This window comes from Rhinopithecus roxellana, chromosome 1, assembly GCF_007565055.1.
Source record: "Rhinopithecus roxellana isolate Shanxi Qingling chromosome 1, ASM756505v1, whole genome shotgun sequence".
NCBI classification, from domain to species: domain Eukaryota; kingdom Metazoa; phylum Chordata; class Mammalia; order Primates; family Cercopithecidae; genus Rhinopithecus; species Rhinopithecus roxellana.
The window spans coordinates 62,293,138-62,305,119 of NC_044549.1; the positions used below are offsets into that span (position 1 = coordinate 62,293,138).

Sequence of the window (11,982 nt, forward strand, 5' to 3'; positions counted from 1 at the left end):
TTAAGCAAATCTATTCTACTGAACATAAACAGGGCCCAATAATCCCACATTCAGATCCATTTTTCCCTCAGTAAATTGTCCTGTAACATGCTAGCCTCTGATATCTTCAAATGGTTGAAATCAAACAGAATGACATGAGCTTTCTATTCAATGATCCCATTTCAGCTATTTATCTGAATTAGCAGCAGTTTGAGGAAATACACTCATCACAACATGATTCTGAGTATAGAGAAGTAAATAGTAAACAGAACACTGGAACACAACTGTGTATGTATTTATATTCCCTTTTTTTAAAAAAAAACTATTTTATTAAAATGTGATTTGGAAGGAAAGTGCAATTAGCTTTGCACAGGCACTGCTGAGATGTTCCCGAACACACCAGACATATGTAAATATTTCGTGATATCAGTTCCATTTGAGTAGACCTGTCAAGATATTTACAGGGCTTGACAGTACTTCTGTCTTTAATTAAATTTTTGCCCAGATACTTTAATATAATTTAAATAGATTATTAGTTGTCAGAATCTAATATAAATTTTGTTTATGATTTAGTTACTTTAAGTACTCAGATTGAAGGAACTAATTTAACCCTACAACTGAGCAGCTTTAAGCATCAAGGCCAAACCACTAAAAAGCTCCCACTGCCCTTTGCACTCTCCCAATAATCTTAGATTATTACAACTGAATTGTAAATTTCATGGCACTAAATTGAGTCCCCCTCCCCTCCTTTTTAAATAAAACAGCTTGGGGAGGGTCATGAGGAAACACCCATTTACACCTGTTCAGGTACTAGGTAGGTTCTTCCTTTTAGGCAACTCGTTCTCACAGTGGTTAGCTAGATAGGAAACATTTTTTTCTCACTCTAAGTCCCATAAAATAACTACCGAACAAACACCTGTTGTGTACAAGGCAGGGCACATGTTAAAAATGGGCATCAGGGCATTGCAAAAAGAAAAACAAGCCTTGCAGAGACATCCACAAGTCAATCTGGTCAATACATTTCACGACTGGGTAAAACAACAGTGCATGAGAAGAACACAGCTTCTGGCACAACCTTCTTGTGAATGGGAGCTGACTTCTAAACAAGGCTTGAAAAATGCCTTAGCACAAACTGACTGTAATTAATAAGAATAATTTATTAAAGAAACAAAGAACACTGTCTAATTGTCTTTCCCGACTGCCATGCACTTTCCCCCACTGTACTTCCTCTTTGCAGAATACCAGCCTTGCAGCCCTAATTGCAAGAACATTATCTATGGGATGCAAAACAAAAACACTTCTAGAAATCAAATATTCCTTACAACATTTATTTTTAGGTTGGCGACACAAGCCAAATCTGCTTAATTTCCATTAAGCACATGGTCACATGCACATTGAAATAAACTACAAACGTCCCAGAAAAAAAAAAAAAAAAACTATCATGCAGAAGATACCCCAAATTTCACCAGGTTTGCCCATTTCAGGAACTCGCCTCATCTCATGGCCTGCTGGCATTCCAGCTTTTGGAGCCTTTAACCTTAATTCATCCAAGTACCGTAGAAGAGAAATATGTTGAAAAATCAGTTTAAGATGGTTCCTTGGATAGCGTATGTATAGCAAAGTGGCCTGCAGAGTAGAGTAACAAATCACAAGAAAGATCATTAAAAAAAAATGCATGGGCCCAAGTGCAAACCTACTTGGCTTGCTGGCTTGTCTCACAAACTCAATGTTTGATCACCTGGTGGGACTAACTACCATCAACCTAAAAAAAAAAAAAAAAAAAAATCCCCTGCAAATAGTAAAAGTATACGTTGGCTCAGGTATAAAGTTCACCTGTCTATTCAGCAGATGCCTTTCTTGAGGTTATTTTCTTTAGAAAACAGACCCCTACCTGCTTGAGAGCTTTATATACTCTACATTCAAAAAAACACATTTAAAAAGAAAAAAAGGCCAATCATTGCTAGTATAGCAAAAATGGCATTTACTATGACTGAAATCTATAAAAGAAGTGTGACATCTAACAGGATAAGGAAGAAAGGAAAAGCCCTTAGCAAAAAAAAATATATATATATATATTAAAAACAAAAAAACCACCTGTATAAATCTAGCCATGCTCTGGAAACCCTTTCTCGGTCGTGGAGAAACAGCTCATGCTGAATGCCTTGAAGTTGCAATTAAATTGTAGTAATTTAAGATTATCGGGAGAGCAAAGGGCAGTGGGAGCTCTTTGGAGGGTTCCCCTCCCCACTTAATGCTCTTCAGTCAGGGGTTAAATGAGTTTCTTTAATGTAAGTACCTTAAAGTAACAGAATCATAAACAAAATTTATACTATTTTCTGACAGCCTGCAATCTACTTAAGTTTTATTAATGTATACCTAAAATTATTTTTAAAGGACAAAATCCTTGCTATACCCTGTAAATATTCTTGGCATTCCCACTGAAATGTGATAGGTACTATAACACCTAACCTTGTCTAAACATACATACTTTTTGAGATGTGGAATCTTACAAGATAGCGTTTCAAAATTCAGTTTGAGTCATAAGTAAAACATGAAAACCAAATAAATATGCACAATAAGATTGGCTGCAAAGAGGAAGCTGGGTTCAAAAGAAGTTGTCACATCTGCTATATTTCTTCTCTTTCTTAATTTTGGCATTGGACTCGCTGCAATATAAATATATTTGAAAAATATCACAATTCTTCTGTTAATTTAAACAACTGCTGAAAACAGACATACCCTTCAGCAGAGCCTAAGATGCAAATTTACAAGGCCAGGGGTATAGTCTTAAAAAAGGCAAAGGAAAACTCAGTAACAGAAAACCATGCCTAGGCTCAATATTAACTCAGTTAACTTTTGCTATTGTAAGTATAAGTGATTTAACTAGAAAATATTTATAGCTTTTTCAAAACATTACATATTGCAGAAAATTGCCTAATAGCATCCATGTGTATGTTTAACTCACATTGCTTAATTATACAATAAAGGTATATCTAGTAAAAACTACAGACTTTGAAACATGTTGTGCACCATGGTTATGAAACTCTGGCTTATAAAAAATATATAAACTGCTTACTATGTGACCGACACTTGTTCATTAAAAATATAATCCTTAAATGACAATTATTTTTATTCTTCTGCATGTGTTTACTTATCCTACTTCCTACTTTGTTCTACTTAATTTAAAATGACATTTAATTTGGGGATAGTTTATCCCAGAAAAAAAAGAAGTGTTACGCAGTTTATACTCCAGGATTTAAATATAAACACAAAGTCTTAGAGACATCTCCAGCAATATAAACCCCTTATGAGACAGTTAATTTGAATAGCTGATGTTTCTCTCATTATACTTTGATAAACCTGTGAAAACAAAATGCTACAGTAATTACTGTTACTACTTCCTTTAAAAATGTAAAGCAGTTAAATTTTCCTAGACAACAAGCAAGGACAAGTTACAGAGAACTTGAATAAAAGTAGCAACGTGGTCATGTTGAATGTCAATCTAAAAAAAGAGGTTATGTCTAATCTGGAGACTGCTCTCTCTCGCCTTTTTAAATTCCAAGAGTGGGCTGACACAAAACTTCATCACCAGAGATTTTTTTTCTTTTTTTTTTCTTTTTTTCTTTTTTTTTTTTTTGAGCTTCACATCAGATTTAAACCCTCACATACAAAACCTTGGCTTCTCTGACAAGGCAGATCTTCTAAACTCAATGTGAGAAAACGTTATCTAACTCTAGTGTAGGAGTCTAATGTTGGTAAAAAGAATTCCATTGCACAGTTCTTGGTAGCAAGACAGCCTCTGGAAGACTTAATATTCCTTTAATACATTTTTGGGTGGCATTCTCCTCATAAAGAAGGATACATTAAAAAATAATAATAACTTGGTTAGCGACTCGGCATCCATAAGGAATTCAAATGCTGCCCAGAGAGGGGCTGAGTATTTCCTTCCAAGTGAGCTTTCGCTTGCACAACAAAGATTAGCATTTGCAATGGTCCATTTCTGCATAAGTGAACATATAGCCTTGCTGCTTGATCGAATAGTCCAGGGTTCTCCGTGTAGCAGCTCCTGACAACCACCCAGCAGCAGTTCTGTTTGATCTCTCCTGCTTCCTTAATTTGGGTTGTCAAGGTTCAGCAGTTGGAGGCTGTTTACTTTACTTTTCCCAAAAAAAAAAAAAAAAAGTGATTTTTTTTTCTCCCTCTCTCTCATACAATGACTAATCCAAAGTCTAAGGGGGGTGGGGGATGCAGCCAGTGGCAAGATGTTAAACCTTTTTTTTTTCCCTTTGCAGTGAGATTTTAGCTGGCACCTTTTGAATGGTAACTAGTTGAGTTCCTTTTTCATATTTTTCTTGCTCTTTAATTGTGAGACGTTTCAAATAGAAAGACAGAGAGGGGGGAGAAAAAAACATTCCAAATTTCTGAAACTGTGAGCCGAGTTTTCTTTTCCTGGACCCAAAGGGATGGGTATTTCCACTTTGAGAATCAAAACTCCAGTGGAATTCTAAAAAAGATTTGATACATTTCTCTCTGGAACAGAAAAATAGCAGGAACTTCTCTTTCTCAAATATGTAGGCTCTCCCTGGGTAGAAAACACCTGAAGTCTTACTATTTCTTTTAAAATTCTAGTTTACACATCTCCCTCCAAATTGATTCTTGCTGTGGAAAACGGGGATGGGGGAAAGGGGATGGAATGGAAAAATATTGCAGCGATTCTTCAATATATTTTCAGTAGCAGAAAAATTCCTTTAAATATCCTTGAGGTCTTCTCAACTCAGCTATTGTCCAAGTCCTAAACCCTTAAGTCTACGCACAACCAATGGTGAAGTGTAGACGGTTTGAATGTACAGACGCCTTTCAAAGGGAATCCAGAATGCTCCTCCGGCATTCCTGTTTAAAGAGCAGTGACAAAAAAGAAAATGCTAACTTGGAAAATACCTGTGAGCAGACATGAGCGCAATTCCAGCCCCTCAGAAGTGGACTGGAGAAGGTCAAATGCAACCAAATGAAATGTTTATATTAATTTCATTATTCTGCCCAAGCCTCACAGATGAGGGCTTGTGGGGTAGGGAGGTAGGGAAGAGGAAGAAATAAGTTTCATTTTGGGTCTTCTGGTAGAGCAAAAAGAAAATGAATTAAGACGAAAGCATAGGATGAGCCCAGACTAAATCAATACACTTTGTAATCAGCCCAGCAAGGGTATTTGGACACAATGACTTGGAAATAATTAATAGTTATAGGAGGGGAGTGGGGTGAGAAGGGGGGCGAGGATGTCACCATATTTTATCGGAGCACTTTACACTCCACGCTAAACTTTGATCTCCAGATTTTCGGATTTAGGAAAGAAAGAGGGAAAAAGGGTCGGGGAGGGGGGAGAAGTCCGGTATTTCGAAGCACCTACCGGCCTGAGGATGGGCACGTTCCTCGCTCCCGGTGCCTTATCGCTAGGCTCGCGCCGCCCCGGCTGGCTCTTTGGGGACGGAGAACCCCTAGTGCCGCCCGGGGCTCTCCGGTGTCCCTGGCCCCCGCGCCCGCGGCCGCCTCGACTTACCCGCGCAGTCCGGGGAGGGAGTAGGAGCGCCGCCTTCACGCCCGCGGAGGAGGCGCCGGCAGCACCATGGTCCCCGGCGCCGCAGCCGCTGCCCCCGGCCCGCTCGCTCGCTCGCCGCGCGCTCTCTTCCTCTTGCAAACTTTCGGGTTCTGCGGTCGACAAGAAACCGGGGCGACCCTCAGCAAATCTTCCCCGTGCAGGCTGAGGGGAACTGAAGGGGACGGGACGGGTGAGTAGGCCGAGGGGCCAGGACAGAGAGGGCAGCGGGCTCCGATGACCCGCGAGTGCGCGTGGAGGGAAGAGAGGATGCGGCTCAGGGAATCCCTGCAAGGATCCCGAGACCGGGAAATCGGCCCCAGCCAAAGTCTCAGCACCTTCCCCAGGATCTCACAAAGTTGCAACAACAAAAAGGAGGGGGGAGGAATAGGGGGAAGGGGGTGGGATGGGGATACGATCGCGGGCGCAAGGTTTGGAGTTACAACTGTTTATTTAGTCCTATTCTCACAGGGGGCGGGAGCTGCGCGGGAATGGGGGGGCTGCAGGCAGCGATTTCGAAGCAAACACTTGGGAGGGGGCCATGCGACTTTGTTTCTGGGCGCTGAGCTCCCCAGCGCCCGTGTGTGTCACTGCCAGTCTCCCGGGACCAAGGCGGAGCTCACAACAGGTGGGGAGGGGGGCTCGACGAGGGCCAAAAAGGAGAAGGAATCTAAGTTTCCGAGCGCGACGTTGTCTGAAAAGGAGGGAGGAGGGAGGCGGGGGCGAGGGGAGGCGGAGGCAGCAAATGACCGCGACCCCGCGGCAACTGGCAAACTCCTCGGCTCCCGGCGCCGCCGCCACCGCCGTGGTCCCCACTCGAAGCGCACGCCGCCTCGGCTCGCTGGCTCCAGGGAGTCGTCTCGGCGGGACAGGAATACAGCGCAGGGAGCTCGGGAGGAAGGCTGTGCGCAAGCCAGGAACGGAGAGCCATCGGCCGCCAGGACAGGGCCGGAGGGACGAGGCGACACGCGCGCGTCGCAGGACAAATCGGAGCTTGGGAAATCTCCCCGTTCCCCAAGCTTCAGAGGGGGGTAAAATCAGAAAATGTGTGTGATGGAGGGAGAGGGATCTGGGCGCGGCGACTCCTCGCAGCGCATCCGGCTCCCGCACCCGCCCGTGGATCTGGCCACTGCTGTTGCGGACTCCTCTCGGGAAAGCGGGGACCGAGCGCGCGTAGGGGTGCGTGTCTGGCTGGGGGTGCGCAGGTGCGTGTTTGAATTTTCCGGGCTCCGAGGGGGTAGCGGGAGAGCTTCCTCGCCGCTGACTCTCGGGGTAACGCGCGCGTGGCAGCGGGGAAGTTCCCCAGTGCGGGGCCCAGGGCCAGGCGCTACAGTCAGTCTGCTGAGGCCCGCGGGGCAGCTCAAGGGCACCAAGGGGGCACACACCCGCGGAGAAGGAAGGGGAAAAGTTTGATCCAAGTCTAAACTTTGGGCCTAGGAGGCGCCCGGCGCGCGCCCCCTCCCGCCGCGGCCAGGACCCGGGACCCCGCACCGGCCCAGCGCCCAGGCGGCCACCGGACGCCAGCGCCGGGCATCTAAAGTTGCGCCAGGCGGCCTGGGCTTATTGATTTCTCTCCCCAAGGCGATCGTGGAGAGCGCAGAGAGAGGCGTGAAGGGGCCTACGGGGAGACAATCTCGCCTCCTCGCAGTCGCCACCGCCCCCGCCCCCATTTGACTTATGCAAATAAACCCAAAGGGTGCGGGCGCCACCGGAGCTCCCTCCACCCGCGCGCCGGCCCGCATCCCCCACCCATCCCAGAGCTGGGCCCCGACCCGGGGGCAGAGGAAGAGAAGGGAGGGCTGGGGGAGATGCACGTGGAGCCTGGAGGTGGAAAGTAGTTGGTTTTTTTTTTTCCATTTTTTTCTTTTTCTTTCTTTCTTTCTTTTTTTTTTTTTTTTTGTGCTGGTTGTTGTTGTTGTTTAAAGTGGCGGAAACAAGACAGGAGGCGGCTTGGGAAAAAGTGGAGCAGAAATGGAAAAATACAAACTCACCCGCTGCAAATGGTCTCTCGGTGCAAACTAAGGTGTTTTCGGGCCTTTCCCCGCGCGCGCCCACTCCCGCCCGCGCGCGCACCCCGCGCACACACACACTCGCGCACACACGCGCGCACACACGCACTCCCGGGCGAGGGCCGGGCCGCCGCGAGTACAGCGTGCAACCGCCACACAATAAATAACAATAGATTCCTCCGCTCCGGACTAGCTTCCCGGAGCCCAGCCAGAGCCGGTGGCGGCGGCGGCGGCGGCAGAGGCGCGGGCAGCAGCGGCCCGGGGGCGCCCCCCGGTCAGATCCTCGGCCTCCCGCAGGGGTCTCCTCTCCGCCTCACGCAACCCGCCGGGCACCCCAGCGGCCCCCCGAGCGCCAGCGCCTCCCTCTTTGCCGTTCTCCGGGGCGCTGGCACCCACCCCTCCCCCCCCCGACATCCCGGAACAAATAAATAAATAAGGCGCGCGAGAGAGGCCAACACGTCGCGGAGGGAGATGTTGTTATTTTTTGCTGTTGTGCGTCCCTGACGTCACATCCACCTGCTGGGTAAACAACCGGGCTCCCAGAAAAAAAAAAAAAAATCGCAATTGCCAAAGAATGGGGGGCGGGGGTTGGGGGGAGGGATCCGGGGAGGGGGAAGTGAGGGGCGTCCAGGCTGAATTGGGAAGAGGAGAGGGAGGCAGAGCCCCGCGGACCAGAGAGAGGAAGGAGGCGCCAGAGCAGTCCCTGGCAACAGAGGGATCTGGCAGGAAAGACCTGGAAAATAAGGGGCATGGGGGCGGAGGGGGAGATTCCTCAGGAGATGGGAAATGGGGGGGCCCATTCAGACAGTGGAAAAAAAGAGAAGGGAGAGTGTTAACTAGGGACGAAGATGGGAATGCGATGGCTATTTGCTTGGCTTCTTAGCTTAAAATATGAAAGGGAGGGGAGAGGACAGCCTAGGATGTGAGTTTCCTTCAGTTAAAAGTGAAAGTGTTTTGCCATCAGTGACAGTTGAAGGAGAGGGAGGTGGGAGGTGGTGTTTTCAACCCCCTTTCTCCTCTCCTGTCTTCCCTCGGTCTATCCTCTTTCTTTCTGCACTTTGTCCAATGAAAGAAGGCGAGTTCGGGAGGTGAAAGTTCAGCAGAAGGACAAACCCCTGTTTGCAAGGAAACAGAAACCCCGCCAGCCAGCGAGGGGTTTTCTCCCCTGTTTCTCGGAATCAGGAGAGTGTGAATGAGGGACGAGCTTCTGCCCCCTTCCTTGTCAGAGTCACTGCAGGAATGTGCAGTCGAGTCCACTTTGGGGGAAAGTGGCTGCATCAGGAACTGTGTTCTTGCCACGGCTCCTCTTAGGAAAACGCCTGGGGGCTAGCATGTCAGTCCGTTGTTTAACACAAATTACCTGCTCTCCCAGTGATCAGTCACGTGCAAAAAGCTTTGTCCAATTCTTTGAAAAGGTGAGATTTTTTTTTCTTTTTGCTGTTTTTGAAGTTTGAATTTAGAAATTCGAAGGAATAAACTAAGAGACTGAATTAAATGTTTTGAAATAGACACATAAAATAAAAGACACTAGTATTTCTTTCACTTTTGTCAATACGCATAGAAAAGGAAGCACAGTATGTGTTTCTGAAACGTGACTTGGAAAGCTGTAAGAACTCTATGTCTTGTTGTTGTTGTTAACAGAAGTAAATTATTTCAGACCCGTCACCACAAAAGTGGCCAGACTCCCAAACCAGCATTTCCAGCTACTGGCTGGATAATGTACACCAGGCCAATTCTTTATGAGAATATATTAAAAGTCACCCTTGTGGATTCCTACAAAGTACTTCCCCTTGCGGGGAGGGGAGAGGCTTACTGTCCCTTTGGTCTTGAGACCAGCACAGTTGTAGATAATATCCTGAAAAGGTTATTACAAATTCTTTCGGGTAATGCCCCTTTACAAATATTGTTAAACATTCATTTACAGAAGAATTTAAATGTCTATTTCAAGGGTAGCATAAGACTATCGCTTTAAAATTGTATCTTTCGCAAGTTAAAAATAATAATAATAAAGCCATTCGCTGATGCTACAGAATTAAAGAAAGGGAGGCTGCAAAGGTAATTCCAGCCTGGTAGAATTCACGTTGCATGCATGCTGCATAAAGTTCCATGCTATCCAGTCAAGACTGTTCACTGAATCTTTTAGACTAGAATCTAGACAAAATGCATTTTAGCTTGTGTGGAATGTTCTAGCTTTCTAGAGGCTAGGGTTCAATGTCTTGTTTGTCAAGACATAAAGGCCTTAATGGCATGCCTACTGTGTTCTAGACCACAGAGTGGGCACAGAGGGATGAAAAAATAAATAAAATTCCTGCCCTTGAGGAGCTCACAGTCTACAGCTGTCAATAATAATATCTAACATTTATTAAATACTTACTATGACCTAGGCACTGATCTAAAAGCTTTATGTCAACTCAGTTAATACTGCCAACAACTCTTTGACATCACTGGAAATTCCATATGCTGAATTAACATGGAATTAAATGGAAATCTACAAGGTAGCCAGTCTATATTAAAAATGGTTTTTAATTTCTAAAGTACTTTATGCCAAATATAACATGTTTATGGTATATGCCTGACTGTAGAATTATAACTTAGGAAATAATGACTTATTTAAATGTAACAGATCTATTCATAGTCTGTAAAGAACAATTCATCCTCTGATCTTGTTTTTCAGATTAAGCAGTGTGTTTATTAAAAATTATCATTGCCATATTAAAAAGATCTTTAGATTGCTGCTAATTTTATTCTGCATTTTAACTGCCTTAAATTCTACAGTCACTTGCAAGTAGGGGCCACAGTCAGGTTGGCAACAAGTTTTGCAGACAAAAGGAAATCCTGGTTATAAATCCCATGATACATTGTACTCAATTTTGTATATGATACTGTCTAATGTGCTGCCTTATTAAATAACTGGATGTCCATTTGGTTTACATTAGAGGGAAACTTAACTGCAGCTTAACATATTGTTCATTTTCAACACTGTCACGTTACATTCGTGGGGAGCAGATTTTAATTTCTTTATCAGTAATCAACTGGAAGTTTCTTTTTGTTAAATTAAAGCAAGAAGGGTTTTAAAATAAAGGGCATGGGGGTAGGACGCCACCTTTTGGTGATAAAACAAATAGAAATCCCTTTTGAAAACAGATGTTCCTGACATAATTTTATTTTTAATTACACCAAGGCAAAGGTGATTGTCCCCATTTCGTTATATTTTAAGTAACAGGAGAAAAAAAAACCAATGTAAATGCAAAATTAGCAAATTATAGTTAACTGCAGCCAAAATTTTCCCAAAGGTATCAGAATATGTTAGTGCCCTGTCACATTACTGTTGACTATATACACCAAACATAAGCTTCATTCACCAAATACCATCTCACTAAATATATGTACATTTGGGGAACAGAAACTGGAGTGGACATTTACCACCTGATGACGTACCTGAATGCTCTTGTAAATTTTGAGTTGAACAAAGACTAAAACCACTTAATTTAGTGTTCCTTTAACCATAGTTACCAGTGTCCTGATTTTTGCCATATCTATATAACATAACAGTTCCAGAATAATTAATATACTATACTCATTGGAGGCCACTTGTTATGGTAATTGTAGTAAACATTTTCATTTAAATCAACCTACTTTTAATTTTTTTTCTATCACTGCCTTAAATAGGAAATCACTATCACCCACCATAAATTAAAAAGCACAGTAAAAACAAAGTCACTGATTTCTCTTTGAGGATCAAAACAAAAATTAAAAATGATTTTAAAAAAAAGGAGGAAGAGGGGCAAACGTTGAGAGGGGTTAAGGACACGAGTATCAATGGAAATTTTTGAATTTTTGTTTTTTTCTTTTTTTCTGCCTTTTTTTTTTTTTTTTTTTAAAGAACCAGAAGCATTTTAAATGATTGGAAAGGAAAACAGTTCTCAATATGTGATTCAGTGTTATCTAATGCCATCGTAGTGCCAAGGTTCCTACAGTTTAAAATACATGGGCATAACTAAGAATATCACATTACAGATGAGGAAGCTAAGGCCCAGGGATTTCCTTTGCCCTCCAAGGCAGAATAAACTTGGTTAATGGTTGGACAAGGATTAGAATCCAGGTGTCCTGAGTTTGTGGGTTTCCATCTCACTCTTTCCACTTCACAAAAGTGACCAGTCCTCAGACTAAGTGGTTTGTCTAGTGTCTCAGAAACAGCTAACCTACCGATCCCTTTACAGATCTGGGAGAAACTGAGGCCACAGAGGGTCAAGAACAAGTTCAACCCCCTGCTCACCCTCCTCTCTCCATGGATGTGGCAGACATCCAGGTGGGGGTCAACACAGCAAAGAAAGAAGGGAGGACTGAGAAGAGAAAAGTGGATTCAGAGAGGGGAGGTTAGTAAGCGTGGGCAGACCATTCTCTAAA

At 44.1% G+C, this 11,982-nt stretch overlaps 1 protein-coding gene across 5 annotated transcripts in view; it reads right to left on the reverse strand.

Annotated features, from left to right (window-relative positions):
- The window catches only part of FOXP1 (forkhead box P1), a 632,214-nt gene extending 624,386 nt beyond the window's left edge, over positions 1–7,828 (reverse strand). Inside the window, exons 1-2 of one of the 5 annotated variants that reach the window (XM_030918371.1) lie at positions 7,558–7,740; positions 5,531–5,679 (exon numbers count right to left, since the gene is read on the reverse strand). The gene's annotated coding sequence lies outside the window, so the exon portion shown is untranslated. The other 4 variants (XM_030918333.1, XM_030918116.1, XM_030918145.1 and 1 more) reach the window with 4 other exon arrangements.
- Between the last annotated feature and the right edge of the window lie 4,154 nt (positions 7,829–11,982).